Source organism: Ruditapes philippinarum, unplaced genomic scaffold (assembly GCF_026571515.1).
Source record: "Ruditapes philippinarum isolate M1 unplaced genomic scaffold, ASM2657151v2 ctg190_1_1_1_1, whole genome shotgun sequence".
Taxonomy (NCBI): domain Eukaryota; kingdom Metazoa; phylum Mollusca; class Bivalvia; order Venerida; family Veneridae; genus Ruditapes; species Ruditapes philippinarum.
This window is the reverse complement of record NW_026853762.1, coordinates 124,064-144,941: the sequence shown is the minus strand read 5'-3', so window position 1 is coordinate 144,941 and position 20,878 is coordinate 124,064. Positions and strand designations below refer to the sequence as shown.

The 20,878-nt window shown below is 30.1% G+C and overlaps 1 long non-coding RNA gene across 1 annotated transcript; it reads right to left on the bottom strand.

Annotated features, from left to right (window-relative positions):
• Positions 1 to 391: 391 nt before the first annotated feature.
• On the bottom strand, positions 392 to 20,519 carry LOC132737783 (uncharacterized). Its single transcript, XR_009626779.1, has 3 exons — positions 20,346 to 20,519; positions 19,810 to 19,872; positions 392 to 423 (listed from the first exon to the last, which is right to left on the bottom strand). It is a non-coding gene; the product is annotated as an uncharacterized LOC132737783 (long non-coding RNA).
• Between the last annotated feature and the right edge of the window lie 359 nt (positions 20,520 to 20,878).

Here is a 20,878-nt window from a genome sequence, read left to right as displayed (position 1 = left end):
ATGATGATGATGATGATGGTGACGGTGATGATGATTATGACAATGATGATGATGATGATGATGATGATCGTGATGACGATGATGATGACAATGATGATACGGATGATGATGATGTTGATGATGATGATGATGATGATGATGATGATGATGATGATGATGATGATGATGATGATGATGATGATGATGACATTAACAGTGATGATAAAAGTGATGGTGATTATTGAATAATTGTCAAGATAACTTTTATGAAATTAACAAAAGGACAATGGTATTAAAATTGTATAAAAAACTGAATTGTGATAGCATAAAATAAAAAAGTATTTGAACTAGAATAAAGTCAAAAGAACTTTTTTGAAATATATTATTTTGTTTCAAAAAAATGAAACACCTTACCTGTACCACCTACAATGTATGGGTTCGTACCTGAAGCAGAAAAAAATATAATCTTTTTTTTAGATATTAAGCATATAGAAAGAATTACCATTTCATTACAAAAAGATAACATTTTTTTATAATTAAATTTCTGGATTTATTGAAAGTATCTATGCAATTTTTTCAGAGTGACGTCAGCATATGTCTAATTTTAACGGAACTCCATTGAGTTAGTTATGATTTTGTTCTTTGACGAGATTATCATTTTTTTTCAAGATTTGTGTTCCTAGACCATCAAGTTGCGTGCAAATTTAAAGATAATTTCCTCATACAGTTCCCCTTTTCACCATTTCTACTGTCTAATGACGCAAAAACCGTTTTAACATTGTTGTGCTTTTTAACCGAGATGAGACTAAGGATTCCACAAAAGAGGACGGTTTTTTATATGTAAACTGAGTATATTTCTCTTTATTATCCTTTTTGTTTCAATTTTAAGTGAATCAACTGATCAAAGTAAAAGTTTCAATTTTATATTTGAAGGCTGTTTAACCTCTTAATACTTTCAACATCAGAGTCAAGTCATGTAAATTAATGAGTTCTGTGCCAACTACATATAACCACATGATTGTTTTTACGTCTACAAATAGATAATCAAACATTATTAAGGAACGGAGAAAACAGTTCGGGTGATAAATTGCCACCCTGTCTGACCCCAGACTCGGGCGCAAATGAAGCTGAGGGTTAAACAACGCCTACCTGTAAGTCGTAGGTTATACATCTAATCTTTCAATCACATATTAAATTTCGTGCTAATGCCTTATAAATATTTAATTAAACCTATATAATACTGTGGCCCTTGAGCCAAAGTTTTTGTTTGATCGTAAATAGGCGATAGTAATTAGTTCCACAGATGATTATTGTGTATAAATATTAATTGCCCTTTTAAAGGGGTCATCATATCCAAAGGCTACAACAAAAATGTTGACTTAAAAAAAAAACAAATCGGTTTTTGTCAAATTCAAATTTACACAAAATTGATGAGCAATGTCAGTAACAAAGATATTTATTTTAATCTGTACTTAATAATCCTCGACAAACGTAAACATAAATTTTTCATCGCGAATTCAGTCTTCCAGTTCAACACATTCTTTGATTTGGTAATGAATAATTTTAATTTATCTTATTTTGACCTATAGATATAGATACCTATAGATCACTCATACGCAAAACGTGTATAGTAAACATAATTAGATTATGAATAGTACAATTATTTTATTCCTCCGCGGAGCATAATTTAGAACGCAAAAATAATTGTGTAGCTTGAACAAAAAATGAAATATCACAACTTAATTGAAACAAAAAAGAGTAGTTAACCGACATACTGATGTGACGTCTTTCATATTTCTTTGATTTATCACAATCTATGAATAGAACGTTCGCTTGCAAAACTACTTTATGTTATTGAAATTGTAATGATCTCTATTTCCATTAAAATACGGCTGTTGTTGAAGATAATCTACCGCTTTTATTTGACTTATTATTGTCAATACTAGATTAAAATAAATTAGATATTAGTGATGGAACATAAAGTTACAAGGTCAGCTTGACATTACAATTCTCGACTTTCTTCCTCAGTGCAATCAAATATAATATTTATATAGAATTACGTTGTTAGTAAGAATAAATGTAAATGAATAAGACACTTTTACGATGGAACCGATTGAACCGATCATCCGCGTGTTTGGATTGACCTATATTCCATATATCCCAATGATTGATTCTATTATGCTAACATGATATTAATGTCATCTGATGAGCAAAGTTTTCAACTTGAGATCAAATTTTAATGATGACTTTTTGTGTCCTTTAAGAGAGGAGTTTGTTTTCAATCAACCAGTAACTCTCGTCAGAAGGTTATCTTATACAATTCAATATCAACTGCCGCCATTTAAGTTTCTTATTTAATTGCGTTATCATATCCAGAAGATACGGTCAAATGGAAAATAGTATAAACAACCCAGCTACTTATTTAAAGAGAATAGTTTGTTAAAAGCTGACATATCATGAAAGAGATAATAGAATACTATTAATTATTTTAAACCTTCTTAACTGCGCTAATTAAGCTCAACTTGACAGCATAACAAATGAACATTGTGCCATATCTATGTGGTGTTCTATAGTTACATATCCATTCAGCTTCCTAGACTTACTAAAACACTTTCGGAAAAGTGGCACATTTTGCTTCTGTAGTTTCTTATTCCATTTGAAAATTCAGATGAGGCCCGATATAGTAAATAATATTATATGCATGTCATTATATAGGATGTTACCTTTCAAACTCGAACCACAAAACCCACTAAAATAAGTTTCTGTGTGAATTAGATAAATCTAATAGTTTAGGTTGTTGGATAGAGCAGGTGCGGCTGCTCTAACGTTTTCTACCTTTTTCTACAAAAGGGACAAATATCTATATCTAAAAATTCTTTAACAAAGTCATAACTACCATTTTTAGTTGTTCGCGCATACCATAGCTGTAAGATGGTAAGTACTATTATATATTTTATTTATTTATTTATCATATTACCAGATCCTTAGAATATCCAGCGAAAATCTTCATACAATAATTACTGATTTATTTTCTGTTTTTTGTAAATGTACTTATTTACAAAATTAATGAATGTACTCGTATATACCATGTTAAATTATAAACCGTCGTGATGAACAGGTAAATGTTTATGCCAATAAAAAAAAATATTTTGGCTTTTGACTTGTGTGATTTATTTATTTTATTTATGTTTATTTATTCATTTTTTTAAATACTTTTTAAAGCTTTCGGTTTTTTCTTTAACACGCAAACAAGCACTAAATAAGCGAACGGACAGCGCAGAATTTGTATTTCTCGTATTCACGGAATTCGACTCAGATTTAAAGCGGATAAATGTTCATTAGATAGCGCAGCAAAACGCCTTAATTGTTTTTGAAGCTAACGAAGTAACATAAAATTTCATCTTACACAAAAATCAATCAAAGTTCAACTGAATGACGTAGCATGTTTTTTTTATCAATATACAGAGGTCATTATCACTGTTTTCCGCCGATCGCAACACGGTGACATTGGTAGGCATAACATTAATTTACAATTGTTTTGTGATGAATGCTTCATTAAATATCACATAAGCATAGCTGATAGACTTGGATATTAACCGGAATCATCATACAATTACTGTTTATATAACCCACTTAAAATTCCACATTTGTATTTTTTTTTCCCAAAAGTTCCCAAATTCTCTTTATACATCCCAAATAAGCCCAAGATAAGCGGATGGAAAGCGCAGTTGTTAAAGTATTTTCGGGATTAGATTATATTTTCAAGAGGGTAAATTGTCATTAAAAAGCGCAACAAAAGGCCTTTTAATTTTCTCATTGCTGTTAATAAACGCTCTCGGAATATATAATTTATGCATGATCTATGATTTACGTAAGGTTTTTTTATCGGTCGACTAATATTCTGTATACTGTAAAGCCATCAACAAGTTTCGGGTTTCAACTTGAAAAGTCATTAACGTTTGGTTTTCTAATAGTGCATGGACAGTTAAACTTAGCTCCACTTTTATGACGTAGTTCTTTCTGAACAATATCGCCGGGTAAATATTGGTAAATATACATAATAATAAAGGTAACTATTATAGCCTACGCCTTTTATTAATGTTATAATAATTTTGTCTTACTTCCTAAACGAAAAAATATTTTATATCGTAAGAAAAATTCGTCCAAATCGATACATACTTTAATTATTAATCTATATTCATTTTGAACAAATCTTTGATCAAAGAGGACAATAGCAGTATCTCAGTTAGCGATCATTTCTCGCTAAGAAAAAAAATAGATAACATATTTTATCTATCCGCGGAGCGTTATAAAACGTGTAATAAGCTATTGCAAACTGAAATAGAGCAAATAGTTTACAAACTTTCTTCTATGAATGCCCGTTGCACTTCACTGACTTATACGTCAAGGCAATTTGATCCTGATGTGCCACATTTATTTTTCGATATATGTGAGTCAGTACGCAATATTTAAATAGTTGACTGCAATGACAGCCCAATGACAAAATAGTTTGTTTATACGAGAAACATATTAAGAATTGTGAAATTACTGTATAAGACGTATACTTTTATTCAAGAATAAAGCTTATAATTATATTTACGTCCTCGGACTTAATAAAATTACTTAATAAAATCACTCGCTCGGCGGCGCAATATAATGACGTTAAATGTGCAATATTTTCCCTTAAGTTTAATGTCACAACAGTACCGTTAAATGTTGCAATATATTGATTCATGTTTCACAACTGGTATAATGTCAATATTAACGACATGTAGGTGATCTGGGAACTAGTTATTTTTCAAAAAGGAAAGGATTTGATGTTATGCACAAAATAATTAGTTGAAATTGAAGTCATCTTAGTTGACGGTCACAATGTATGCCAGAATAGGCCCTTGGTGGTGATAAAACACATTTGCATTTTTTTTCATTAAGTAACCCAGGTGTAGCTACGAATCAGATTGAGATGGGTGAAACCCATTGAGAAGTTTATTCTAGAAAGACTTATTAAAGTTTAATCTCAGATCACATTTTTTTATCTTTATTTTGTGTCGACCTGTTAATTACAAGCTTGTTTACCTGCGGTTTTATCGGTATATAGGTAATACTAAATGTATTATTATTTTCACACAATGAGATTACTGCTTTACAGATGTCAATGATTCAATCATTCTATAACAAAAGGTAACTTATGCAAAATATCAACCCAGGATGTCTTTTCTTGAGAATGTTACAGGCGTCCGATGTGAAAGTGCTGCCGTTGTATGCACAAATGTATTTACGAGGCTGCCTATGATGACAAAAAAATGCTCCGAAGCTTGCTGACATTCTGACAGATAATCAAGCTCACTATTTTGTTCTTTTTAATTAGAAGTGTACCTTTATTATCAACTGAGGATTTTAACTATCATCACTATTTAATCATCAAAAATTGAAACTTTATACTTAGTAATACTAATTCATCCTGAGAAAATTGGACCTTTTGATTACTTGTTGTATTAACATAATTTTCTTATTACGCATTACTATGGTACATACTTGATATTCATTCATTAAATGACATAAAATAAAAGGTTAATGGCCCTTCAGAATGTTGCTGGGGTTCTAACAGGTAGGGGACTGATGGATTGCTTGCAATACTATGATAATTGCTTGTTGTTATTTAATACGACCGGCTAACTTAATTTTATCATGGATATACATGTTGCGACATTAAACGGTAGTGTTGCAACATTTAACGACAATGGCAATTCGGCGACATTCAACGTTACCATTGCGACATTAAACTGCAGAAGATTTTGCGATATTTAGCGGCGTTTATGGAATTAAGCGGCAATGGTGCGACATCTAGCGGCAAGTGTACATTTCTGTAGGAGGAAATACATGCGGAGCATTGAAAAAGAAAAATATTTGCTATTTTGTTTGATTTATTGACCATATTGCATTACACCCTAAAAATGTTGTTCTTCAAATAAGTCAATCAGACGTAAAAACACCACAAATGCTCAATCCTTTTACTTTGTGCATGTCTTTGTATACTGTGTTTTTTTTTCGAATATTACCTCATTTCACTTAAACAGAATAACCTTTTGATTTAGAACGTTTGCATTGTCAGAAATGTTGGTCTTAAATAATATTCGCATGTTCATAATACCTTTATGGTATTGGAACGGAAAAGAATATTTCGAACACACTTTGTTTTGTTTTTATATGTTACATAGATTCTACAAAAAGAATATTTTTATATATTTTTTATATCTTTTTAAACATGAAAACAAAGCAATTATGAATACAAACTGGTTTGTCAATAAATTAAAATGTTATAAGGCCAATTCACTGCTCGGTTTGTATAAATATTTGACCAGACAATGTTTCGTGAAATATAATAATTTTCAATCGAATTGTATATTTTTTTCAAAATGCAGTGAATAGAATAGACTTTATTTAAATAATCAATGAACGATTGAATTTTACCGACTTTTCCTTTCTATTTTATCGCTCAATTCAAAACATGACATCATGAGGCATTTTTGGTTGAAAATTATGTACGAAAATAAATTACCTATCAATGTATAATTATTCATGTCATAGGGTAAGACAAATATGCAGCCTGCTTTTATAAAATCCGTCCCCGAATTTCAGAGTTACAGAACAATGTAACTCTGAGCTATATCCACTCACTGTCCCCCGTAGGGCGCCAAATACCACTGGGTGAGAAAACGTGCAGCCTGACCGGGACTCGAACCCGGAACTTTCGGAATACCGTTCCGCGGCTCTGCCGACTGAGCTATCCGGCCGCTTACACATCTTCTCCCCTAAAGAGTGAACATTTTTGAACCGTGACATTTATGAAACATTGTCACTACTTCTTGATGAGCTAGCAGAATGAATTTTATCATTATAATAAATACATCATTCAGGCATTTCAAAAATAATGCTGCCTTTTAATCCTATGTTTTAAAAAGTAAAATCTGTTATATTGAATGATAAGCTATGAAAACAATTGTTAGGCTTAGGATTATGTACATATATGAGGATAAAATAATATTGAAAAAAATAATAGCTTGTGCAAACTACATGTTTGCTACCTTATGCTGTAGAGTCAAAATGTCATTTTGTTCTTTGTTGCTCACAATTACAGTGATATAAGATTAGAGTATTAAGGCTGTTGTCCATGGCCAACTATACAAATTAAAGTTAAATACACTGATGTCAATAAGAGGAAAAAATATAATTTTATATATTTAATTTAACAAAGTATATAAATAAATAATTTTTACTTCAAAATAACCTTGAAAGCTCACCTGCCCTCTGATCGTCTATTGTACTACATTATTTGTCTATGTTGAATATGTGGATGTTAGTTTTTGCCATTAGTTTGTATGTATTTGTAAATGACCAAAGGAAAATGTATTGCTGATAGTCAATAGATTGAAACTTGAAACTACCTTGATAAATTGTACAAAAAATGCAACATAAAATATAGGTTTTTTCCTTATAATTTTACTGTCCAATACTAATCATTTTTTAGATTTTTGAAAGAAAATAAAAGTCGCAAAGAAAGCGGACCAGATATTATTTATTTATAATTACGCCAAGGTTCGTTCCCGATTAAATCGCTCATCCTCGCGTTAGGATTTTCCTATAATTCATATAACACAATAATAGGTTCTATTATTCTAACATGATATAAATGGCATTTGATAGGCAAACCTTTCAAATATCAATGTCTGTGTCCCTTAAGTCAGGTCTTTGTCTTCCATAAACGTCACGGTCAGATGATTATCTTACATTAATTCAATATCAACTGTCGCCATTTTAAATATTTATTTGCGTCATTATATGCGGAAGATACTGGCGAACGGAAAATCGTATAAACAATCCAGTTAAAAGGTGAAATATCATGAAATAGATAATTAAATGTCATTTATTCCGATGAATTTATCCTACTTAACTACGCTTATTTAGTTTAACATGACAGGGAAACAAATGAGCATTACGTCACTTCAAAGGCTTGTACAAATGTACTAAAGTTACAAATCCTTTGTAGCACACTTTGGCTTCCGTAGATTTTTATTCAAATGTGTTATATATATATGACATTGTATAGGGTAGGCCACGAGTAGATAAGATTGAAAATTTGAGCTCTACAGCGAACATGTTGGATAGCATGTTCTAACTTTTTCTGGCAAATGTTATACTTTTCGAATAATTAAATATTCAGAAAAACGAAAAAAGGGACTAACATTTATATGAAAGAGATTCCTTTACCTAGTCACAACTGACATTTTTAAGTTGGTCGCGCATATATTATGTGAAGTAACTTCCTTTAATAATGACAACCATCTGCATGAATAGATTCCTTTATTTAGTCATACATTGTAACTAGGTCGCGTATACGAGCATTATATGACGTACATTATATGACGTACATTCCTATAATCGCCTGCGAACGAGCGCGTTCACGTCAAAGGTCAGTTAAATTTACAACGTGTAAGATCCCTGTTCTGTGCGATTCAGATGCTACACTTGAATGTGCGAGCCTCTATGAAAATGTTTGCAGACGTTGCAATGATATTAACAAAGGTAGTATGTAAACCGTACAATATTATACAAGAATTGTATTATGATAAGCTGAATATCATATCACTTGCATACCCGCCGAAATTTTCGTACAATAATTACTGACTTATTATAATTATGTTTAGAATAATTTTGTACTTACAAAATTAATGAATGTACTCGTATATACAATGTTTATGTTGAATTGCCAATAAATTATAAAACTTGGCGAGGAACATGTAAAATGATTATGCCAATAAACTATTTTGACTTTCGACACTTATATGACCAAGTTATTTATTTATTTATTTATTTATTTATTTTCCTTTCGAATGTTGAATTTCTATTAGATAAACCATTAAATCTCTGTCATGAGAATTCCACAAAAGAACGTTTCTTTATATTTTACCTAGATGAAAAGTGCAGTTCTTAACATACATGTATTTTCGGCATTCGATTATATTTTCAGGCGGGTAAAACGCCTTTTAAGTTAATGAACGCTCTCTGAATATGTAAACTATACAATACTCTATAATGGTTAACATAACGTTCTTTTTCATCTGTCGACTAGTATACTGTAAAGCCATCAACAAATTCAAGTTTCAACTTGTAAAGCCATTAACGATTGGTTTTCTGATATTGGGCGGGAAAAAACTTAGCGCCAATCTTTATGACTTTATGACGTAGTTCATTTTGAACACAATCACCAGGTAAAGATTGGTAAGTTTGTAATAAAGGTAACTATAGCATACGACTTTAACTAATGTTATTTTATATAGTCTTACTTCCTAAACGAAAAAGATATTTTATATCGTAAAAAAAGTTCTTCAAAATCCATACCAACTTTAATTTTTAATCGTATATTCATTTTGAAAATATCTTTGAACTGACAGTCTCATAGATAGCGACTATTTCTTGTTTTAAAAAAAATAAAAATAAAATTAAAACGATAACATATTTTATCTCTCCGCGGACGTTATAAAACTGGTAATAAGCCATTGCTAGCCTTTCCATGTGATGATTAAAGGTAAACAGTAGTAGAGCAAATGATTAATTGAATGCCCGTTGCACTTCCCTGACTTTTACGTCAAGGCTATTAATTAAGGTGATTCTTCTCATCACATGACGCTCCACTTTTTTAATATAATTATGTGAATTCGGGCATTATATTATTAAAATATATAACTGCCATGACGGCCCCAGTAGTTTTATGTCAAGGGACATTGAACTAGCAAGGTACAAATGAAAAAAAAAAAAAAAAAAAAAAAAAACACAACAAACCACAACTACAAAATAAAACAACAAAAACAATAAGACGAAATAGATTGTTTATACGTGAAAAAAGAATTTACCATATTAGACTAATACTATAATAATGTACTTTGTTGACGTCTGCGGTCTTATTTAATTACTCGCCCTGCGGGATTGGGCTTAAAAATATGTCCTTGAACTTCTGTAGATCTTAATGCACGGAAAAATGGCTGCATTAAATCTCAATTCAAATATCAGTTATATCACATTTTGATATTATATTTTCTAAATAAGCCTTCATGACGTCATTGGTTAGTAAACGCTAACATTAAACGGATTACGTCTAATTCCTATACTTTATGTTTCTAAATGTCAACGATTTGACATTTAGTGTAAATGAATAAACTTATATATAAGAAGTATTGCTCGATTTTATTACTACGGTATAATAAAACTTAATATCAGACCCATCAAAGGATGATAGTACAAGGATCTAACACCGTCTTGCGGTACACACAGGAATACTTAGCTCATGGGCAACTGTTTTCGGTGGTAATTAGGCACTGTCTGCTTAAAAGGTTCCATCGAGTTAAAAGCTAACAATTTCTGTGGTTGATTGATGCGTTTTCTTGGGTATTACAAATTAATGATATTTCGAACAGAAATTAGCAAGACTATTTTTTTCATTTAGCACTTTTTTCTTAGTGTATGAATTTTCAACTTCATTTATAACGGCACAATGACGTCATCCTTCATTGTAATGACGTCATTTAAAACATGCGACTTGTCTTACGTTGAGGTGTTTCGCTAGCACCGGTGCAAACAGTAGACATATTGTCTGATATGCAAGAATGCATTATGTGTATCCGGTAAAACAAGACACTTTCTAAAACAGCCCATTTCAGTGGGAATAGCTATTTGCATAGTACTTATTAATGCAATTAGATGTAACAAACTATGTTGACTATGTAAGTGAAATTTAACCGTCTGTTAATTTTTGCATTTATTTGTTGTTGTTTACAATGGTCTTGTTGACGGGGAGTTTGTGGCTGTTATTGTTTTTGTTGTTGAAATAAATGAAGAAATGATGCTTAAAATACGAGTTAGGGTGAATATGTAATGCAATATGAAGTAGAATCTATATTTTCTTATGTAGCTCGTGATTTTCGTCTTTGTGTAAATTATGCTATGCTTCATCAAATGAAACCAAAATTATGTGTTTAGTTAACCGACTAAGTATTTTAAAATGCCTTACTTCATGTTAAGGATTAACGCTGTAATATGGGCTTACAAATAAAAGCTTTTAAACCTAGAAAAATCAGCTATTTAAACGTTCAAAATGCTTTTTGTGATATAGTGGGGCAGGAAATAAGTCAAAATAGTGCAAATTGTGATACAAGCATGAAACTTTCAGGAAATTATCTATAGACCATGTAGATTTCAAAAGTGAAGTGGGCCCAAAAATATCTCTGCTCATTCAAGATGGCTGCCATTTTCAAGATGGCCGCCATATAAATTTGATGTATATAATAGATCATTCATTCCAATTTTTTGTACAGACCTGAAACTTACACCAAAGCATGCATATAGTTTCCCCTTTTCAAAAATTTAAATCTTTAAGCAATTTCTCTTTCATATTTCTTCAGAATCCAAGATGGCGTCCAATATGGCTGCCAATTTTAATGAAAACTGATATATCTCTTTTGTAGTATAATTTTTTGCACACGGTATGCGTATTTCCATATAAAATTGTGAAATATATTAGAAAAAAAAATCAAATTTTAGGTTAACCACATTGTTAGTCATGTTTTTTAGTTTTTTGTACAAAAAAATCTTTAAAAAAAAATCAAAGAAAAAGTGCCATTTTTTTCATTTTTCTCTAATATGTTTTTCTAGACTATGTACAAAATTCCAAAAGTTACATAGTTTCTTAAAGTGCATTTGATATTCAATCAACACTATGTTTTATTGTATAATTGTAACAAAAACAAACAAAAATGTGAAGGTTTTATACTTATTAACAGTGGGTGGGGTAAATTTATCAGACAATTGTAGTACAAAATAAGTTTTTTAAGAATTCTTATGCAAATATTCACTGTAAAAGTATTTTATTGTATTAAGGTATTTTTGTTTTCCTTCAGGTCTAGAGGGTGTACTAAAATATCAATAAATGCAGATATAATCATATGTATACATTCAGTTATTAAAGTGTTTGCATGATATAAGTTGTTTCAATAGTCATAATATAACTTGATAATTATACAGAAAGAAGACTGAATATTCATCAACGAACCATATGTAACTTAAAGATAAAATCATGCCTGGACCTTAGTGAAATGTTGTCTATTATGAATACAATTATTTCTAGCACAATTTAGTCTTTCTAAAAGCTTGTAACAGAATGATTCAAAGTTATATTTACTTGCACATCATTGTAACCAAGTATAATTGAATAAGTACCGTCCATTTCTAATAACTTATGTAGACATGATATTTTCAAAAGAAACAAAAATGTAGGCGACTGATACATCATATTATCTAATGACTAGGTGTGCTAAAATAGGTATCAATAAAACCGCTTGACCCACATAACAAACATAGCTTATACTTATATATAATCTTAATGTCTCCCTACTTTTTTTCCCATAAAAAAGAGAGCATTGTTGATCCTAGATCACGCGCCTAAGACCCACTGCTGGAAAAGGTCTATAATTCCTTTATACTGAAGAATGCTAAAATCATATAAGGAGTATCTTTTTTTTCACCAGTCATGATTTAAAGAATCATGTCCAATAACTAGGCTCTCAGAAATACATGAAGACTCATATAACTATATTCCAATAAAAGTCCATGTAAACTAAGTGATTTTGACCATAATCCAGTAGTTTATAATCTTTATATAGCATCACAATATTATGATATACGATATTTTCTCTTCTCTGTGCACATAGTTTCAGAGAAGAATTTTAATATATAAGTCAATGTAAACTAAGTGACAGGGAAAGCCATTTTAGACTGCAGGAACATGATTTAAAGGCCCTCACGAGGAACACAGTTTTTAAAGACTTGTGTAGGGAATTGCATTGAAGTTGTTTTGTTGTTGATGTTATTAAAAAAAATCAACAAACAACTAAACTGTAATGCCTAGAGCTTAGATAGTCAAACTATAACCTTGCCAAGTAAAGAAGACCTCTTTCAAAGTTACATAAAACACTTTTGTATCATTAAGTGTGCATGCAATAAAAATCTTCTCAATAATCAAAATGCTTAGAGCACTGGTACTAAGCTTGCATGTTGCACCACCTTGGGTCTTTATTAACACATTTAATGAATCATGCTCATAGAGCCACCTGGGTTCACATACTTGTATAGGAAAACACATTAAAAACATCTAGTGTTAAACTTCATTGACTTGAAATAAGATATTTGGGATGTATACAGATATAACATGCATAAATTTGTATGATGCTACTGCAGTCTAAAATGGTTTGCAATGGTATCACCTAATTTACAAAGACTACTGTAATAAATCTGTTTTCTCTTAACCTACACTATCCGACGCATATATATTAATCACGTATCATCACAATTATGTTATAATAATGATATATCATGGACAACATGGTCCAAATTTACCAAACACAAAAGGTCACTAAGTTTATATGGACTCGTATATAGATATGGTTATTAAAGTTCTCTTGTGTGAAATAAAAAAATTGAAAGCAGATATTGAACATGTTTCTTTAAAAGCAATGGGATTCAATTATGACACAAATCATGTGTGTTATGACATAATTGACACTCCAAAAATGATCTTGTTACCTTTTTTCCAACAATGATCTTAGGTGAGTGATCCAGGGTCATCATTACCCTCTTATTGAAAGAAAAAAATAAGATATGATTACTTTTAGAAATACTAGTACACTTAGTTTGTATCTTAACTTTTCAAAAAGTTGCATGCAGGCCAGGCCATATCATTGATATTTATGTTTCAAATCACATACATTGTGTTGGCTTTTAAGCCATGCTTATATTATAAATATAAAATTGTGGAGGAGTCAAAAATATGCGTTTAGAGACTACCTTTTCACCTTACATTCAAGTACATGTTTGCTTTTTTAAGCATGTTAAGTTGATTTATTATTCTTATATGTCTTTACGATAAACAATTAATATATGATACCAAATATATTGAAACAAGAATTATCATGCAACCAAATTTAATAACTGAATGTATACACATGTTTGTACGTGCATTTCTTGCTCACCCACCAAATGGCCCGAAGGAAGACAAAAATACTTTCATCCAATAAAAAGTACTTTTTAAGTTTGAACATTTGCATAAGAATTCATAGAAAAGTAAAATAGCAAAGAAATCAAATGAACTTAGCAATGTAGATTTTCTGTTGTTTTTTCTTTCACAATTATCATATAAAATTACCCTACCCACTTTCACAAAATATAAAACCTACAGATTTAATGCTTTTCTTACATTCTTTACAATAAATACATGATATTAATGGAATGTCAAAAACAGTTTAAGATATAAAGTAACTTTTTTAACTTTGTACATTACTTTAGAAAATCAAATTTGAAAAATATGAACAAAATGGAATTTTTTCTTGATCTTTTTTAAAGATATTTTAGATAAAAACATTTTAAATGTTTACTGTTATTGAGATTAACATATAATTTGATTATCTCTGATATGTTTTAACACTTTTTTATCATAATAAACATAATTTGTGCAACAAATTATGCTATAAAAATGATATAACAGTTTTGCAAAAAATCGACGGCCATATTGGACGCCATCTTGGATTTGGAAGAAGTATGAAAGAGACATTTTGTGATATCTAAATTTTTGAAAAGGAGAAATTATATGCATGCTGTTGGTGTGAGTTAAAGGTCTCTACAAAAGATTGGAATGAATGAGCCAGAATGTACTCAAATTTATATGGCGGCCATCTTGAAAATGGCGGCCATCTTGAATGAGCAGAGATATTTTTGGGCCCTCTTCACTTTTGAAATCTACATGGTCTAAAGATGATTTCCTAAAAGTTTCATGCTTGTATCACAATTTGCACTATTTTCTCAATTTCCCGCCCCACTAATATTTATAGCGACAATGAATTATCTTGCGCAATTGTTTCGGGGTGGACGCTATTTAAAATGTTTAAATCTATTTCACTGCTCGGTTTGTGTAAATATTTGACCAGTTAACGTTTCCTGAAACATATATTTATATATCAAGTATAACATAAAATTGTATACTTTTTCAAAATGCAGTTAATAGAATATAGTTTTGCTTTATTTAAATAATCAATGAACAATTAAACTGTACCGATTTTTCGTTCTTTATTTTCAATCAATTCATGCAAAACATTACATAATCAAGTAAAACATTATAAAAAATACAGGGTGATGTATAGAAAAGTCATGTGAATAAATATCAATGGATAAGTACCAGGCCATTTAATTACCTTAAAGCAGCATGCCTTCAGATTCATGATGATTTTCATGAACATTTTAGAAATGTATTTAAAAGTAAATTGCGTGGTTTCGATTCCCGGGAGATGCTTTGGTAGTTTAGCGCGGAGGAAGGTAATCTAGTATTGGTGTAACTCTCCAGGAACGATGGTTAGGAAACTACCCGCCTATATGACTGAAATACTGTTGGGAAAAGGCGTAAAATGAAACAAACAAACTAACTAACTAACAAATAAAAGTAAATTACTGTGAATTGAACAAAGAAAGTAATTTACACATTGCAAACGGCACTTACAACCAACGTGAATTACCAATATGTGGTCAAAATATACATAAATACCTTTTTACTGCTGCGTTAGTAAGGCAGTATAATTATAGTGATTGAAACTGCAAAATCAGCTAATTATCGCCCATAACATGTAAAAAATTAATTTCATATTAAATCTTTTTACTTTTCTTAAGATCTTAATACATTTTTCTTAAGGTTTTATTTCTTGAAATATTTTGACTCATATTGATGCGTGCAGATTTAAAGTGTATAAAGCTATATATCTGTTGCAGAATAATCATTATTTGAATTAAAAAAATATATATATATTTAAGAAATTTGATAGAAAATTGTATGAAAAGCGAATGGTGCATGCACGATATCATTGGTACACGGACAAAACCCTACTTACAAATACCATTATAATATTTTGTTTTGGAACATTTAATTCTGTTATTTACAATATCCATGCGTGCTTAATTACAATTAATTTCTATATAATACCTTTTTCGAGAATCCACCGTATAATTATGGAACCAATATAATTCTATGGTTCATATATTTAAAAAAAAAACTTCATAAAAATTACCTGTACACCCTTTAAGTACATGATAATAGGAGAAAAAAAAATTTATTAACTGTCAAATGCTTATCATTTATTTGTGTACAGATGTTTTCAGTTTTAGATTTATTAAAAGCATAATGAAGTTCAACAAAGCAATATTTAAATTAGCACTAGACAGAAAAAATGTATGATTGTAAATTTTGAATCTCCATATTTCAGCGTTTACATGTAATGGATTTCAAAATTATCAAAATACTGAACTGTGTTAGTCATATAGTCAAATGAATTATTAGAACACCTTGTTTTTTTGCTATTAATACAAAAAAAACACGGAATAAATGTATTGTATCCCCTAATTGTTTGAAATTGTTGACAAGTTTGTAGCCGGGAAAAGGATGTCCTAATACTGATTTTTTTTTTCCAGAAAAGTAGTTAAGCTTCTTTCTTCACGACTTTCTAGTTAACGTTTATTAGAGCATGAAGTAAAATATATTAAAATGAATAAAAATGATTCAATGTGCTTTTTTTGAAAAAAAAACGAATTAAATTGAGGATATGTGTATGTTTTTTTTTGTGTGTGTAAGATGAATTTTTATACAACATTCTAAAACCAAACAAAAACATTTTCTTTTTATTTTATGCTTAAATACCGTTTAAAAATGAAATTTCCTCAGTATTAACTGGACTATCAAAATCTGTTTTCCCCACTGGTAACCCTCAATTTCAGAGGAATTTCTTATTTTAAATACATGAAGACTTAAGCTAAAAATAATAGGTTTCAAAAATCAACATTAAAAGATAATGTATACATCTTTTTTTATATAAGAATGATCGCTTGTTTTAATGATTTAAACAACCACTTCTAGAAGAAAAAGAAAAAGTTACAATATGACGAGCTTATTTCCGTTATTTCCGGTGCAATTTTATACAGTCAACTATCGTTATCTCGACATCGCTTTTCTCGATATTTCGTTATCTCGATGAAATTTTTAAAGTCCCATTTTTCTTCCTTCTTTATCTATATTGGAAATATTTGTTAATTTCGATATTTTTATTTCGATATTTTCAGTATCTCGATGATAAATTTCGAGATAACGATAGTCGACTGTATATGATCATGCTTGTACTGTAAAGGGCCGCTAACAAGCTGCCAATTCATGTATAACGATCGCATGTTTTGATCTTAGTGAATTTTAATGAATTGTAGTAATATGTCATCTAAAGGGTTTTGTAGCACTGTGGAAGAAAAACTATGAATATATATATACATGTAGCTAGTTGGTAAAATAGTATTTATTTTTTGTGTCTGGCCCAAGTTCAAATGTTCGTACAAATTGAGATCATATAGAGTTTTCAAAGTTATGAAATAGAAATGTATGGCTGTATAAGTAGTATTCCCGCTAAACACAGATTCGCGCTGGCTAAATTCAGAAGCGGTGTTGCGCCAATACCTTTAGAAACGGGGCGGTATGAAAATATGCCTGTTAATGTTACACTCTGTCCTATTTGTAAAAATGCAGTTGAAATGGAAACACATGTCCTATTGGAATGTTCTTCATATCAAACCATAAGAAGTAGTTTATATGAAGAAGCTGTTAAAATTAATCATGAGTTTCATAATTGGAATGATGATCAAAATTTGTATTTGTTCTATCTTACAACGATATTGTTTGAGAAAGTGCCAAAACCTGTTTCTTAATATTAAATATATGATCAAACCTTCTGTACACTTAGTTTTAAATAAAACTGTAGTAGACTGTAACTTGCAATAGTGCAGGTATATTTGCTTGGTTTTATTAACATGTTATTTTAAGTATAAATTTAAATTTTATCATTTTTGTTGTTTTAAATTCATTGACCCAGTTATATCTGATTATACCGATATACCCTAAAGTATTTATGTTCTTCATTAATCATACCCTTTCCATTCCCTTTCCTGCTAAGTCACGATCCTTAAATCATTTTTTTGGTCATGCACTGTACATTCTTGTTCTTACATGGACGTCCATTACAAATATTTACTGGGTCATATCCTGTTCAATAATGTTGTTACATGGTCACGTCCCTTACAAATAGGTACTTGGTCATTTCCTGTTCATTAATGTTCATACATGGGCATCTCCCTTATAAATATGTACTTGGTCATATCTTGTACATTCATGTTCTTACATGGTCACGTCCCTTACAAATATGTATTTGGTCATATCTTGTTCATTCGTGTTCTTATATGTCATCTCCCTTACAAGCATGCACTTGGTCATATCCAGTTCATTCATGTTCTTACATGGGCACGTCCCTTACAAATATGTACTTGGTCATTTCATGTTCATTAATGCTCTTACATGGTCACGTCCCTTACAAATATGTACTTGGTCATTTCATGTTCATTAATGCTCTTACATGGTCACGTCCCTTACAAATATGCACTTGGTCATTTCATGTTCATTCATGTTCTTACATGGCCATGTCCCTTGCTAAGATGAACTTGGCCATGTTTTTTTATCTTGTTCATCTCCCATATAAATATGTAATTAATCATGTCCTGTTTATTCATGTTCTCACTTATCACACTCTGTATTAATCATACACTTAATTACATCCTACATATCAATGTTCTCACTTGACCTTTTCCCAAACGTAACAACGGCAAATTCTGTCCCATACAGATATATAAATTATACTATGCTCAAGATGTAGATTAATAAGAGCATTTTTAATACTCCATTATGCAGTAATGATGTCACTTGTATTATGATATTTAAAAATACAAAATCTCTTATAACTCTGTAGAGAGTGGCAATGTGTTGTTTTTTTTTAAATTTACGTTTATATGTGCTTTTAATTTATGATATGTTGTATATACTTATTACATTGATAAGACTATAATATAGAATTAATAGAATTAAAAAGAAAATCGAAAAAAATCTATAAAATGGTGTATAGTTCAAAACCAAAATACGTTTGTTCCATTCGGTTATTTATGTCAAAAATGTCAAATGTACTAGAAATAAAAAAAAGATATCATCTGACAAAGTCATTTATTTACATGAATAGCAAATAAGCCTCATTATAAAATTTTATCACGAATAAAGTTAAAATAAAATTCAATTAAAAAACAAAAACAAGTTGAACTAAAATATTAAAAAATCTATTTAGTATAATGTTGTTCGTTATATTTACGCATAGACTTATGTAGCTCTGTGATATAGCAATAATAACAGATTTTATTATTATTATTATTTTTTTCTTTTTTTTTGTGGTAAAAAAAAGTTTTAAAAAGTTTCTAAAAAGTGAAAAACACCGGGAAAGAAAAAGATTTACTGAGGCCTCCTAAGTGATGATTTAATAAAAAAAAAACGAAACTAGATGTATATTTGACGAGTGGCGCAGCCAGTGGTGAAATATGAACTTTTTGTGTTTACGATGTAAAATATATTTCGATATTATAATAAACTAAACACATAGACTCTATGTATTGGTTTACAATTGTTTATCCTATATTTGTAAAATCATCATTTTTGACGTAACGTCATAAAGTTGGTTTCGAGTCGTGTACACGCTGGTATTTCACTGAAACAACGTAACGGGCTAAAATTCAAAACAGTGAAAGATACCAGTTTTATATTTCACCGATATATATCTATATCTATATCTATATTTCTATAAAAGCATTTCATAAATGTATTTAAATGCTTACCTTGACCGCCGACCAGATGACGTAATCCTACCAAAATAAGCACAAGTAGTAGTGAATTCATTTCTGAAAATAAATGTATTTTTGTTAAAGTGAGTTTAATGAATTATATTTTATTAACGGGAAAGGAATTGTATAATATATTAAGTTGCTTTCAATTTAAAATACGCAAATTGTATCTTAATATATAACAATATAAAACAATTTGTTCCTGTATTTTTCAGCCGTGTTCGAACATTATTATTATTATTATTATTATTATTATTATTATGAAATAAACAAACCATAACAATCTCAGTAGTCACTATCGTTTTTTCATAAAATGCCATCGTGCACTTTATATTTTATATTTAAACTTCATTTAATCTTTATTAAGTTTGTTTAACCTAAAATCGCTGTCCTCTTTTATTGTTTTAATAATAGAAAACTTTTGTCCAACAAATATCAAACGTTTTTTACGCGTCAATCAACAATATATGTCAGAAATCCATTTTCTATACGGATTTTAAAAACAACTTTTTTGTCTTGTGCAAACTTACCATTAAATGCATTTAACAGATTCCATAATACAGCAATCAAATTATGTAGAAACAAACTTAAAAGCACTCGGCTAAAACTTCAACAGCTACGGAAATGCCAAACTAATTCTACAAACACCGTCCTGAAATGAGTCTTTTTGTTATTCAGATCATAATTAGTACCTTGAATATTATATGTCTTGTTGACAACAAAGTGGCACTTAATTATTATTGACCATTGTTGTAGGTCTTAAAATTAAATTGGAATTTGTGGTTGATTAATCATATAAGCTGTAGGAATCTGCCATTAAATTGTCTACATGAATTCCGAAATGAAATATTCACGAGTTAACGGGCAATTCATTTCCTATAATAGATAATGAATCAATATAGGGTTAATGCATCTTTTGTGTGCAATAACATCTGCAGAAACACAAGGATACATTTAAAACGGGTGCCCACATGTACTAGTACTTTAGCGCTATTCTTGCATACAAATAAACATTCTGCGTTTCGTTCTAAAGCAGGTGTCGACATGCTTTCACGTGCTACCA